At 38.5% G+C, this 13,243-nt stretch overlaps 1 long non-coding RNA gene across 1 annotated transcript; it reads right to left on the bottom strand.

Annotated features, from left to right (window-relative positions):
- Positions 1 to 3,416: 3,416 nt before the first annotated feature.
- LOC103650091 (uncharacterized) lies at positions 3,417 to 11,930 on the bottom strand. The gene is made up of 2 exons (XR_563900.3): positions 3,807 to 11,930; positions 3,417 to 3,726 (listed from the first exon to the last, which is right to left on the bottom strand). It is a non-coding gene; the product is annotated as an uncharacterized lncRNA (long non-coding RNA).
- Between the last annotated feature and the right edge of the window lie 1,313 nt (positions 11,931 to 13,243).

Genomic DNA, 13,243 nt, shown 5'->3' with positions numbered 1-13,243 from the left:
CCAATCTCCATGTCAAGAATCTTTCTAGCGACTCCTCGGTCCTTCATCTCAAACTCGCTACTTAACTGAACCTTTAAGGTAGCAATCTCCTTCTTGCTCTTAGCGGCAATCAATATGTCATCAACATATAACAACAAATAGATAGGTGAACCATTAACAAATTTAATATAGACACAACTATCATATTGGGACCTTTTGAAGCCATTAGAAATCATAAATGAATCAAACCTCTTGTACCACTGCCTCGAAGACTACTTCAAACCATACAGGGACTTCTTCAATTTAAAACAAAATTCTCCTTACAAGGAACCACAAAACCCTTAGGGTGATCCATATAAATTTCTTCCTCCAACTCTCCATGTAAGAAAGCAATCTTTGTTAGGGGCCTTCGTCTTTCGAAGGTCCTCAAAAACACACTTAATTATCGGTTGTCAGCATGTTTTTAAGCATTGTAGGAGCTTTGTTGTCAAATACCTTCGGAATAGGATGAGGATAAAGACGAAGATGTTAAGCTTTGTGATAACAACATATGGAAATGAAGGTGAACAATGTCGGGAGAAGGTGTCTACGATTCCGTGCCCAACATGTTATAGGCAGAAGTCAATATTGCCCTCACATCGTTTTGTAAATCATATGTACAATTCTTGTGGGTATGCTTTTAATTTCATACAAAGTTGTACGATCCCCTATAAATAGATGAACAGTACCCTGCATAAAGCACCTTTTGTCGGGCTGGGTCATTGCATCGTGCAATCTCTCCCCCAAAGCATCTTTGTTCTAATTCACTTTATAGAACCGAATGTACGATTGTAAATTTATCATACGAAAGGAAAGGAATCAAATATCAAAATATCCAAGATGAGTAACCATGTTTAACTTCTTTACATTCCTTATACATTCGTTTATATATGGATATACGATTTATTTAATAAAAACCTCAACGTTCGTCTCCGAATGAGTCATTCCGAAGGGGTAGCTACTCGAAGACGAAGGTTTGTTATCTTTTTAACATTGTGTTGCCTTGTTTTCAATTTATATAGCGATCGAGAACAAGTGATCAACACTGGCGCCCACCTCTGGTGAACTCATTAATGACCACCTTCATCATGTCGCTGAAGAAGAAAACGACGCCGGGGCTGTTCTTGCTCCTCTGGACACCAACCAAGACGGAATTATTTTAAGAGAAGCGTGAAGCTAGAAAAGGAAGGCTGCTAGCCCAACCCCACAAGATGAGGAGCTGGATCAAGAAATCATCAAACTTGAAGCCATACACCAACAAGTGGAGAAGAGAATGGATCAAGAAATCAGCAACCTTGAAGCCATGCACCAACAAGTGGAGAAGAGTAGAGAAAAAATGCTTCAGTTGTCTGAGTTGCAAAAGAAGATTGACAAAGTAGCTGAAGTGGTGCGACACATTGCGCATGATACTGAGCACCAAGAGTCTCAACAACACCAAAGAGATCTTCGACAGGAAGGCCCCAACCATGAAGATATGTGGTATAAAGCTTTTAACCATGACAATATTGCTTTTGTTGATGTCTCTCCTTTAGCTACATAGCTGCAGGCAGTACCGTGGCCACCATCATACAAACCACCTCAGTTGCCCATGTACGACAATAACTCTGACCCAAAGCGGTTTCTCATGAGCTATGAAGCAACCATATCATCCTATGGTGGCAATACAGCCGTCATGGCCAAGTCTTTCATCATGGTGGTCAGGAGTATTGCTTAGACTTGGTACTCCTCTCTCAGGCTAGGAACAATAACATCTTGGCAGAAATTGAAAGATATGTTGACCATAAATTTCTAGGGGTTTCAGACGAAGCCGGTAATTGCTCAGGCTTTGTTCCAATGCACACAAGATCATGAGGAGTACTTACAGTCTTATGTCCGAAGGTTTTTGCGACTTAGAGCCCAAGCATCAACTGTACTAAATGAAATCGTCATTGAAGCAAATATCATGGGGCTTTGGTCGGGCCTAGCGGCGCAGTATTTTGCCAGGAAGCCTCCTCAGACTCTAGAGAAACTTCTCCAAAAAATGGATGAATATATCAAAGTCGACAATGATTTTCGATAATGGAGAGAGGAAGCCTACAGATACTCTGAGATGACAAGGAGCTTCAGAGGAAGATTTAATCCAAGACATGTCAGAACAATCCACAATCGAGGCCAAAGTGAAGACAAAAACAACCTTACTCAGAGCCACTCCCAATCAATAGGGACACAACAGAGCTCATTCAGACCGCCAGCTCCAAGAGGAGGAAGAGGAGGAAGAAGCTTCGGAGGAAGATACAACACTCAACCAAGAAGGCTATTCTGCCTATTTTGTGAAGATAAGGGGCATACAACAAGAACCTGCCATGTTACAATCCAAAACCTAAAGGAAATTGTTGAAGCTGAGGCAAGGTCCTTCATACTTCTTCATACTACTCTCCGTACATTCCAGAGTACGTAATCCACAACCAATCCAACAACCTTCAGCTTCAGTTGCTTCAGCAAGCCATTCTCCAACTAGATGGGCCCTGCCTCAACCACCTGCATCAGCTCCAACTTCGTCATATAATCAGCAGCATCAATGGCAGTTTCAGGACCAGCCACAGTGTGATGCAAGGGAACAGTCCGAAGCTCGAACAGTCAACAACACTGTCCTAGAATCCAAGCATATCTACTGAAGCGACTGAGGGGCTGGATCAAGAACCCAAAGTTATCTACAAAAATCTATTGTAATTTTAGTTTCTTCTCCTTAACATTTGCCCAAAGATACTTTACGAAGGTATATCCTTTGACATCTTGTAATAAATCTAAGGTTATACCATCGAGTGTAACAAAAGTGTTGACGAAGCCCCAAAGTTGTTCCTACGAGGATGCATAGCTCAAAATACCACCTAGTAAAGGTGACGAAGCTCCAAAGTCGTTCCTACAGGGATGCAGAGCTCAAAATACCACCTAGTAAAGGTGAAGAAGCTCTAAAGTCGTTCCTAAGGGAATTCAGAGCTCAAAACACCTAGTAAAGGTGTAAAAGACTCCAAAGTCGTTCCCAAGGAATGCAGAGTCTTATTGCAATGATTTTTTCAATGTTTTTAATCAACATCTTGCATCAAGCATTCATGCACCATACCATCATATCATCATACCTCATATTAACTTGTATCAATTACAAATGAGAAAGAAGGGGAGTTGCTCCTTTCATGTACAGATGAAAAAGAATTCTAAAAGCATATTATTAAAGAAAGAAAAACTTTGTGGATTTCAAAAAGATTTTTTATGAAAGCAGAAGGGCGAAGAAGGGGAATATGCTTCTGTTTTAGCAACCGTGAACCCAGAATATTGCAAGACCTTCGATTGAAGAAGATTCTTCTTTACAAAGCGTGAAAAGAAGGGAAGGTGTTTTTTCGCCTTCGGCTCAAAACGGTATGTATACTAATTTCACACTCCATAAAGAAATATTATACACATACTAAGTGTATATATAATACAAATCATGTATTTGTTTTTATACAGAGCAAACATATATTCAAATGTTTTTACAAGTCTCTCAAGACCACAGTCAAGAACAAGTTTCCTACTAATCCTAGTCCTCCTTTAGAACTTTCTCTGCAGCTTCATTCAACAATGTATTACCAGCTTCGTCTATCGCTACGTTCACCACCCTGAATTCATCGAGAATTCCTTTTAGTGTTGGATCGGCTTCGGGGTCATATGGTTTCGGTGGTGGAGAAAGTTCCGCTGCATAAAGAAACCGTTCATTTACAAATTACAAAGATGAATAATTACGAAGTCAGCTCAATAGCAGAAAAAGCGTGTACTTTTGCGCCTTTCTAGCTCTGCAGCCTCGGCTTTCTTAGCTTCTTCCATAACCTGATGAGTCTGAAAAAGTCGAAAGAGTAAATTGAACACAAGAAGTAAACTAAAAACTCAAGTAATAATAATATAGTATCTGAACATAACCTCTTCTTCACTTTGTGTAACACCCCGGGATCCACAAACACCCCAGAATGCTACTAAACTACACATCTAATATTCATATATAAAATTTCAACAGCATCTCCTTTGAAAATTGCATAAACGGGGGAAGCAACAAAGTATAAATAGATATCATGATAAGAAAACATATAAGACATTAATAATCTGCTAGCAATGGGAAGACAACCATAACAACATGAACTGAATTAATCAGTGCGCACGACTAGTTAAAAACAAACATCCTTTGACAAGAAGTTTCTAATTAAATCATGGCTGCGTCTGGGCAGCATTATTATGAGAATGAAGGTGGATGTGCTGCTACTTCCCACTCCCCTTGATGAGCAACAAGCACCTGCATTGAGTAATGCAAGAGTGAGATGAAACATCTCAGCAAGCTAATTGTTCTGACGAGATATTTAAACCACAAATTGAATTCATCAACATTTTAAAAGAGTCACAATTAAAAATCAGAAATGCTTGTAGATATAGAACTCAGTAGTCCCACTATAACCAATACCATCTCATTTCCTCGAACAACCACAATAGGTTCTATAACACTTCCCTGCGTCAACAATACCTGCAAATATCACTTCAATGTATGCATAGGAATGCAATATGTAGGTACTCTATCTTCATACCTCTGGGGGTATAAAACCACATCATCTGCAAATATCACTTCAATGAATGCATATGAATGCAATGCATATGTCTTCTACCTTCATACCTCTAAGGGTATGAAGCCGCATCGTACCCCTTCTCGGGCAACGTACGATGCTAAGTTGTACCGGTACAGTCGGACCATAGGTCACGACAAAACTTCATATGCAAATGAGTCATGCAATGTATATGGCATGCTACATTTATCAATAAACTTCACTTCCTTCAGATACAACACAAACCTCAAATAATACTTCATTTACCTTCAGATACAATATCAACCTCAAATAATACTTCATTTACCTTCAGGGGTGTGAATTAATCTCATGAGTCATACTCAAATCATAATCATCATCAATATATGATTGAGCATCAGTATAATGCAAGAAAGTAAAGCATCACCATAGAGTCCAATTATGAGAGAATCTGATACTTCTGAATATTAGAGTGTAGGCGATAGAAATAACAGGTCAGAACGGAAGCAACCACCGCTACATTCACTTGCCTTCATCGAAGAAGAAGAAATGTACTAGACATGATCTGGAGTGTAGCCACCTGCTAGTGGGCATAAAACTTAGTACACATATTTCACAAACATTTGCCATCAATCAACAAAACACTCCTACACTTGAAACCAAGACCCAGTGGAAAGACTCCCACCCTAAACCACATGCCATACAACAGCAACGCTGTTTGTTAATTTTGTATCTTTAAAATTAAAACAGCGGTGATATCAAACAAATACTCTATGAGTATCTACACAAAATACTCTACAACTTCAGTATTCAATAGATAATTAAATTCTGCCATCTACAAGTTCTAAAACATCTGACAAGATAACTGACTGAATCTGTTTTAGACAGCAGTATGGTTAACTTTAAAATTCGATATCTCCAAAACTGCTGAACCAAAAATTATGAAATTCTGCTGGAAGTAAGAACTTTTATCCCTCTACAAAAGTCTCCATAGTTGGAAGAGCCAATTCGGCCATTTACTAGATGAAACCCACCAGTGAACAGACCCACTCATTTTTGTCAGGTAAACAGGAACAGCCACAGTAAAACAAACATAACTGGAGTTTCACAAATCATATTAATGCACCCTTTAACAATCTGGAAAGCTTATAAAATTATCTACAACTTATTTTACCAACCCACAGTTTAATTCTGTTGATAAAATTGCCTAAATCTTAAGAGAACAGATTCTGCACAGAATTATGAGACTGAAAAACTGCTATAGTAAAACTGCAATAACTTTCTGGTCGGATGTCCGATTGAGGTGTTCTTCGCGGCCACGGAAAGATCTACAAATTATCTACGACTCATACATAGACTTTTTATTTTTTTGAGGCCACTAAGACCACAGAAAAATGGCATGAACAGAAACTGTCGAATCTGCCATTCTGCAGAAAACTAAATTCGAGATCAAAACCTAACCCCACATCAAATCCAACCTCTAATCCTTTAATTCCCATGATCCACAACCTCCAAAAGCCTATAATTACAGGGAGGACCAAGGATCTCATCCATACCTAGGGTTTCCCCAAGAAATCTTCAAGAGGAGATGGGGAAGAACATCTCCCTGATCCTCTCTTCCTCTTCAATTCAACGTGCCCCTCCTTTTCTCGATCCTTGCTGCGTAGGGGGAGATCTTGGGGGAGGAAGCAATGGAGGATGGCTGCCATAGGGGGAGGGGGCGTCCAGCCAAGGGGGAGAAAAAGGGGGTGGCGGCCAAGAGGGGGGTGAAGGGAAAAAAAAGGGGTGGCCACCTAGGGTTTTTTGTGGGAGAAAGAAACGACGCCTCAGATGACTTCTATCTTTGCATCCAATGGCCCACAACCCTTTACCTCATCCACGCACCAGAGATTAACTTTTGGTCAACATTTTTTTTTTGGGATATTACACTCTACCCCTCTTAAAAAGAATTCGACCTCGAATTCGGCCACTCCAAGCAAAACACCCAAGGTACCCCATATAGCACCACAATTCAAAACATGGGTCCATTATTGGTCTTAATTAACACAAGAACTTCTACCTTGGACTAATTGTCTAAGGAAACTATACGACCTGACATCAAGCATGAAACAACATGTAATGAAGCACAAAGCATGTCATAGTTGCAATCAACACTCCAATTTCACACCATCAAATTTGGATGCAGCTATACATCAACATCAATGTCTTAAGACAACACTCTTTTATGAAGGGGTAATATGCACCAAGCACAACCCTTACCAACTTCAACCATTAATTTTAATTAAATGGTGAAACATCTACACCCGACGAATGTATAAGAAGATCAAACACCTCACCTTAAAGCACTATGAAACAAGTAGTTCTATTGGAACAAAACTCCTAATCTTCCTAAACCTTATTCTTGCCATCATGAAAAGATAATCATGTAATCTAACATTCCTTGCACCCCACCAAAAGGGAGAAAATCTATAGAACTAATGGAGCAATAAAGCCAAAAGAAGCCAATAACATCTTGTGCGGCATAGTTCATCGAAGAAATGCCAAAAACTCTACATAGAGCACTGATAGCCCAACAACAACACAATACTTGCTTAACCCATGTCACTATACTTCATTCAACATCTCAACTAAGAAAAATATCCAACTAGTAAGGATAACCTACACATAATATAAGTCTTCATCTACTGTAGTTCAGAAACTTACATTTCATTCTATCATACGATGCACTCAAAGTACCAGACATACAAAGTCAATAATAATAACCCCTAATCCTTCACACATTTGACAAACATATTAAGCTGATGTAAACACCACATGATCTAGGAATAGGTGACTAGCCACACCCAACCAACTCTAGGCTAGGCAAGGACTTCCTTCAAACCAATAGATAGGTGGTCTAAAAAATGGCTCCACAAGCATGCATCGAAAAGGGAACCATCAGATCCTCAATGTATCAATACATAATCAATGGATCAAGAGAATCAAAGATTTATTCTACAATTAGTATGACTAACAGGCAACCACTTTAAACCACATCTAGGCTTTGTGGCAACTAAAACACACAATATGAGAGAGACATGTAAGCCATTCTGGCTATGAAAAGACTTCCCCCAAAAATCCATATAAAGTACCAATATTCATTTCTTTCAAAACTGGTTTCTCAACATAAACAATCATTCTTTGCAATGATAGTTGGAGCTATCCACCAACCGCTCAACAACTTAAATTCAAATGGATGATTACCTTGTACCCCAAAACACGCAATTCACACTCCTCTTAGAAACATCCACAATCAAGCATATATAACAATATTATTGTAATAAAACTCAACCATGAAAAACATGGTGAAAACAACATAGGCATACTTGTATATCACAAGCATAATAACAACTTCATTCTCACCAATGACCAGCGATATCTACCGCATTAATAAAACAATATCACAATTTCAGAAATAAATTATATTAAGCATTAAGCCATAAACAACTTACCACATCACCGTAAAGGAATAGGGAGGGGTGAAACTATTGTCATCTGCACTCCAAAGACATTAATATATATCAAAGATATTTGAACCCATACCCTTCCTATATGTGCAAGTGTGTCAAATTTATCTTCAAATTGCCAAGAATCTAAAGCCTATGCTTTGATACCAACTGTAACACCCCGGGATCCACAAACACCCCAGAATGCTACTAAACTACACATCTAATATTCATATATAAAATTTCAACAGCATCTCCTTTGAAAATTGCATAAACGGGGGAAGCAACAAAGTATAAATAGATATCATGATAAGAAAACATATAAGACATTAATAATCTGCTAGCAATGGGAAGACAACCATAACAACATGAACTGAATTAATCAGTGCGCACGACTAGTTAAAAACAAACATCCTTTGACAAGAAGTTTCTAATTAAATCATGGCTGCGTCTGGGCAGCATTATTATGAGAATGAAGGTGGATGTGCTGCTACTTCCCACTCCCCTTGATGAGCAACAAGCACCTGCATTGAGTAATGCAAGAGTGAGATGAAACATCTCAGCAAGCTAATTGTTCTGACGAGATATTTAAACCACAAATTGAATTCATCAACATTTTAAAAGAGTCACAATTAAAAATCAGAAATGCTTGTAGATATAGAACTCAGTAGTCCCACTATAACCAATACCATCTCATTTCCTCGAACAACCACAATAGGTTCTATAACACTTCCCTGCGTCAACAATACCTGCAAATATCACTTCAATGTATGCATAGGAATGCAATGTGTAGGTACTCTATCTTCATACCTCTGGGGGTATAAAACCACATCATCTGCAAATATCACTTCAATGAATGCATATGAATGCAATGCATATGTCTTCTGCCTTCATACCTCTAAGGGTATGAAGCCGCATCGTACCCCTTCTCGGGCAACGTACGATGCTAAGTTGTACCGGTACAGTCGGACCATAGGTCACGACAAAACTTCATATGCAAATGAGTCATGCAATGTATATGGCATGCTACATTTATCAATAAACTTCACTTCCTTCAGATACAACACAAACCTCAAATAATACTTCATTTACCTTCAGATACAATATCAACCTCAAATAATACTTCATTTACCTTCAGGGGTGTGAATTAATCTCATGAGTCATACTCAAATCATAATCATCATCAATATATGATTGAGCATCAGTATAATGCAAGAAAGTAAAGCATCACCATAGAGTCCAATTATGAGAGAATCTGATACTTCTGAATATTAGAGTGTAGGCGATAGAAATAACAGGTCAGAACGGAAGCAACCACCGCTACATTCACTTGCCTTCATCGAAGAAGAAGAAATGTACTAGACATGATCTGGAGTGTAGCCACCTGCTAGTGGGCATAAAACTTAGTACACATATTTCACAAACATTTGCCATCAATCAACAAAACACTCCTACACTTGAAACCAAGACCCAGTGGAAAGACTCCCACCCTAAACCACATGCCATACAACAGCAACGCTGTTTGTTAATTTTGTATCTTTAAAATTAAAACAGCGGTGATATCAAACAAATACTCTATGAGTATCTACACAAAATACTCTACAACTTCAGTATTCAATAGATAATTAAATTCTGCCATCTACAAGTTCTAAAACATCTGACAAGATAACTGACTGAATCTGTTTTAGACAGCAGTATGGTTAACTTTAAAATTCGATATCTCCAAAACTGCTGAACCAAAAATTATGAAATTCTGCTGGAAGTAAGAACTTTTATCCCTCTACAAAAGTCTCCATAGTTGGAAGAGCCAATTCGGCCATTTACTAGATGAAACCCACCAGTGAACAGACCCACTCATTTTTGTCAGGTAAACAGGAACAGCCACAGTAAAACAAACATAACTGGAGTTTCACAAATCATATGAATGCACTCTTTAACAATCTGGAAAGCTTATAAAATTATCTACAACTTATTTTACCAACCCACAGTTTAATTCTGTTGATAAAATTGCCTAAATCTTAAGAGAACAGATTCTGCACAGAATTATGAGACTGAAAAACTGCTATAGTAAAACTGCAATAACTTTCTGGTCGGATGTCCGATTGAGGTGTTCTTCGCGGCCACGGAAAGATCTACAAATTATCTACGACTCATACATAGACTTTTTATTTTTTTGAGGCCACTAAGACCACAGAAAACTGGCATGAACAGAAACTGTCGAATCTGCCATTCTGCAGAAAACTAAATTCGAGATCAAAACCTAACCCCACATCAAATCCAACCTCTAATCCTTTAATTCCCATGATCCACAACCTCCAAAAGCCTATAATTACAGGGAGGAACAAGGATCTCATCCATACCTAGGGTTTCCCCAAGAAATCTTCAAGAGGAGATGGGGAAGAACATCTCCCTGATCCTCTCTTCCTCTTCAATTCAACGTGCCCCTCCTTTTCTCGATCCTTGCTGCGTAGGGGGAGATCTTGGGGGAGGAAGCAATGGAGGATGGCTGCCATAGGGGGAGGGGGCGTCCAGCCAAGGGGGAGAAAAAGGGGGTGGCGGCCAAGAGGGGGGTGAAGGGAAAAAAAAGGGGTGGCCACCTAGGGTTTTTTGTGGGAGAAAGAAACGACGCCTCAGATGACTTCTATCTTTGCATCCAATGGCCCACAACCCTTTACCTCATCCACGCACCAGAGATTAACTTTTGGTCAACATTTTTTTTTGGGATATTACACTCTACCCCTCTTAAAAAGAATTCGACCTCGAATTCGGCCACTCCAAGCAAAACACCCAAGGTACCCCATATAGCACCACAATTCAAAACATGGGTCCATTATTGGTCTTAATTAACACAAGAACTTCTACCTTGGACTAATTGTCTAAGGAAACTATACGACCTGACATCAAGCATGAAACAACATGTAATGAAGCACAAAGCATGTCATAGTTGCAATCAACACTCCAATTTCACACCATCAAATTTGGATGCAGCTATACATCAACATCAATGTCTTAAGACAACACTCTTTTATGAAGGGGTAATATGCACCAAGCACAACCCTTACCAACTTCAACCATTAATTTTAATTAAATGGTGAAACATCTACACCCGACGAATGTATAAGAAGATCAAACACCTCACCTTAAAGCACTATGAAACAAGTAGTTCTATTGGAACAAAACTCCTAATCTTCCTAAACCTTATTCTTGCCATCATGAAAAGATAATCATGTAATCTAACATTCCTTGCACCCCACCAAAAGGGAGAAAATCTATAGAACTAATGGAGCAATAAAGCCAAAAGAAGCCAATAACATCTTGTGCGGCATAGTTCATCGAAGAAATGCCAAAAACTCTACATAGAGCACTGATAGCCCAACAACAACACAATACTTGCTTAACCCATGTCACTATACTTCATTCAACATCTCAACTAAGAAAAATATCCAACTAGTAAGGATAACCTACACATAATATAAGTCTTCATCTACTGTAGTTCAGAAACTTACATTTCATTCTATCATACGATGCACTCAAAGTACCAGACATACAAAGTCAATAATAATAACCCCTAATCCTTCACACATTTGACAAACATATTAAGCTGATGTAAACACCACATGATCTAGGAATAGGTGACTAGCCACACCCAACCAACTCTAGGCTAGGCAAGGACTTCCTTCAAACCAATAGATAGGTGGTCTAAAAAATGGCTCCACAAGCATGCATCGAAAAGGGAACCATCAGATCCTCAATGTATCAATACATAATCAATGGATCAAGAGAATCAAAGATTTATTCTACAATTAGTATGACTAACAGGCAACCACTTTAAACCACATCTAGGCTTTGTGGCAACTAAAACACACAATATGAGAGAGACATGTAAGCCATTCTGGCTATGAAAAGACTTCCCCCAAAAATCCATATAAAGTACCAATATTCATTTCTTTCAAAACTGGTTTCTCAACATAAACAATCATTCTTTGCAATGATAGTTGGAGCTATCCACCAACCGCTCAACAACTTAAATTCAAATGGATGATTACCTTGTACCCCAAAACACGCAATTCACACTCCTCTTAGAAACATCCACAATCAAGCATATATAACAATATTATTGTAATAAAACTCAACCATGAAAAACATGGTGAAAACAACATAGGCATACTTGTATATCACAAGCATAATAACAACTTCATTCTCACCAATGACCAGCGATATCTACCGCATTAATAAAACAATATCACAATTTCAGAAATAAATTATATTAAGCATTAAGCCATAAACAACTTACCACATCACCGTAAAGGAATAGGGAGGGGTGAAACTATTGTCATCTGCACTCCAAAGACATTAATATATATCAAAGATATTTGAACCCATACCCTTCCTATATGTGCAAGTGTGTCAAATTTATCTTCAAATTGCCAAGAATCTAAAGCCTATGCTTTGATACCAACTGTAACACCCCGGGATCCACAAACACCCCAGAATGCTACTAAACTACACATCTAATATTCATATATAAAATTTCAACAGCATCTCCTTTGAAAATTGCATAAACGGGGGAAGCAACAAAGTATAAATAGATATCATGATAAGAAAACATATAAGACATTAATAATCTGCTAGCAATGGGAAGACAACCATAACAACATGAACTGAATTAATCAGTGCGCACGACTAGTTAAAAACAAACATCCTTTGACAAGAAGTTTCTAATTAAATCATGGCTGCGTCTGGGCAGCATTATTATGAGAATGAAGGTGGATGTGCTGCTACTTCCCACTCCCCTTGATGAGCAACAAGCACCTGCATTGAGTAATGCAAGAGTGAGATGAAACATCTCAGCAAGCTAATTGTTCTGACGAGATATTTAAACCACAAATTGAATTCATCAACATTTTAAAAGAGTCACAATTAAAAATCAGAAATGCTTGTAGATATAGAACTCAGTAGTCCCACTATAACCAATACCATCTCATTTCCTCGAACAACCACAATAGGTTCTATAACACTTCCCTGCGTCAACAATACCTGCAAATATCACTTCAATGTATGCATAGGAATGCAATGTGTAGGTACTCTATCTTCATACCTCTGGGGGTATAAAACCACATCATCTGCAAATATCACTTCAATGAATGCATATGAATGCAATGC

The sequence above is a fragment of the Zea mays genome, chromosome 3, assembly GCF_902167145.1.
Source record: "Zea mays cultivar B73 chromosome 3, Zm-B73-REFERENCE-NAM-5.0, whole genome shotgun sequence".
Classification (NCBI taxonomy): Eukaryota; Viridiplantae; Streptophyta; class Magnoliopsida; order Poales; family Poaceae; genus Zea; species Zea mays.
This window is presented reverse-complemented; position numbering and strand designations above follow the sequence as displayed.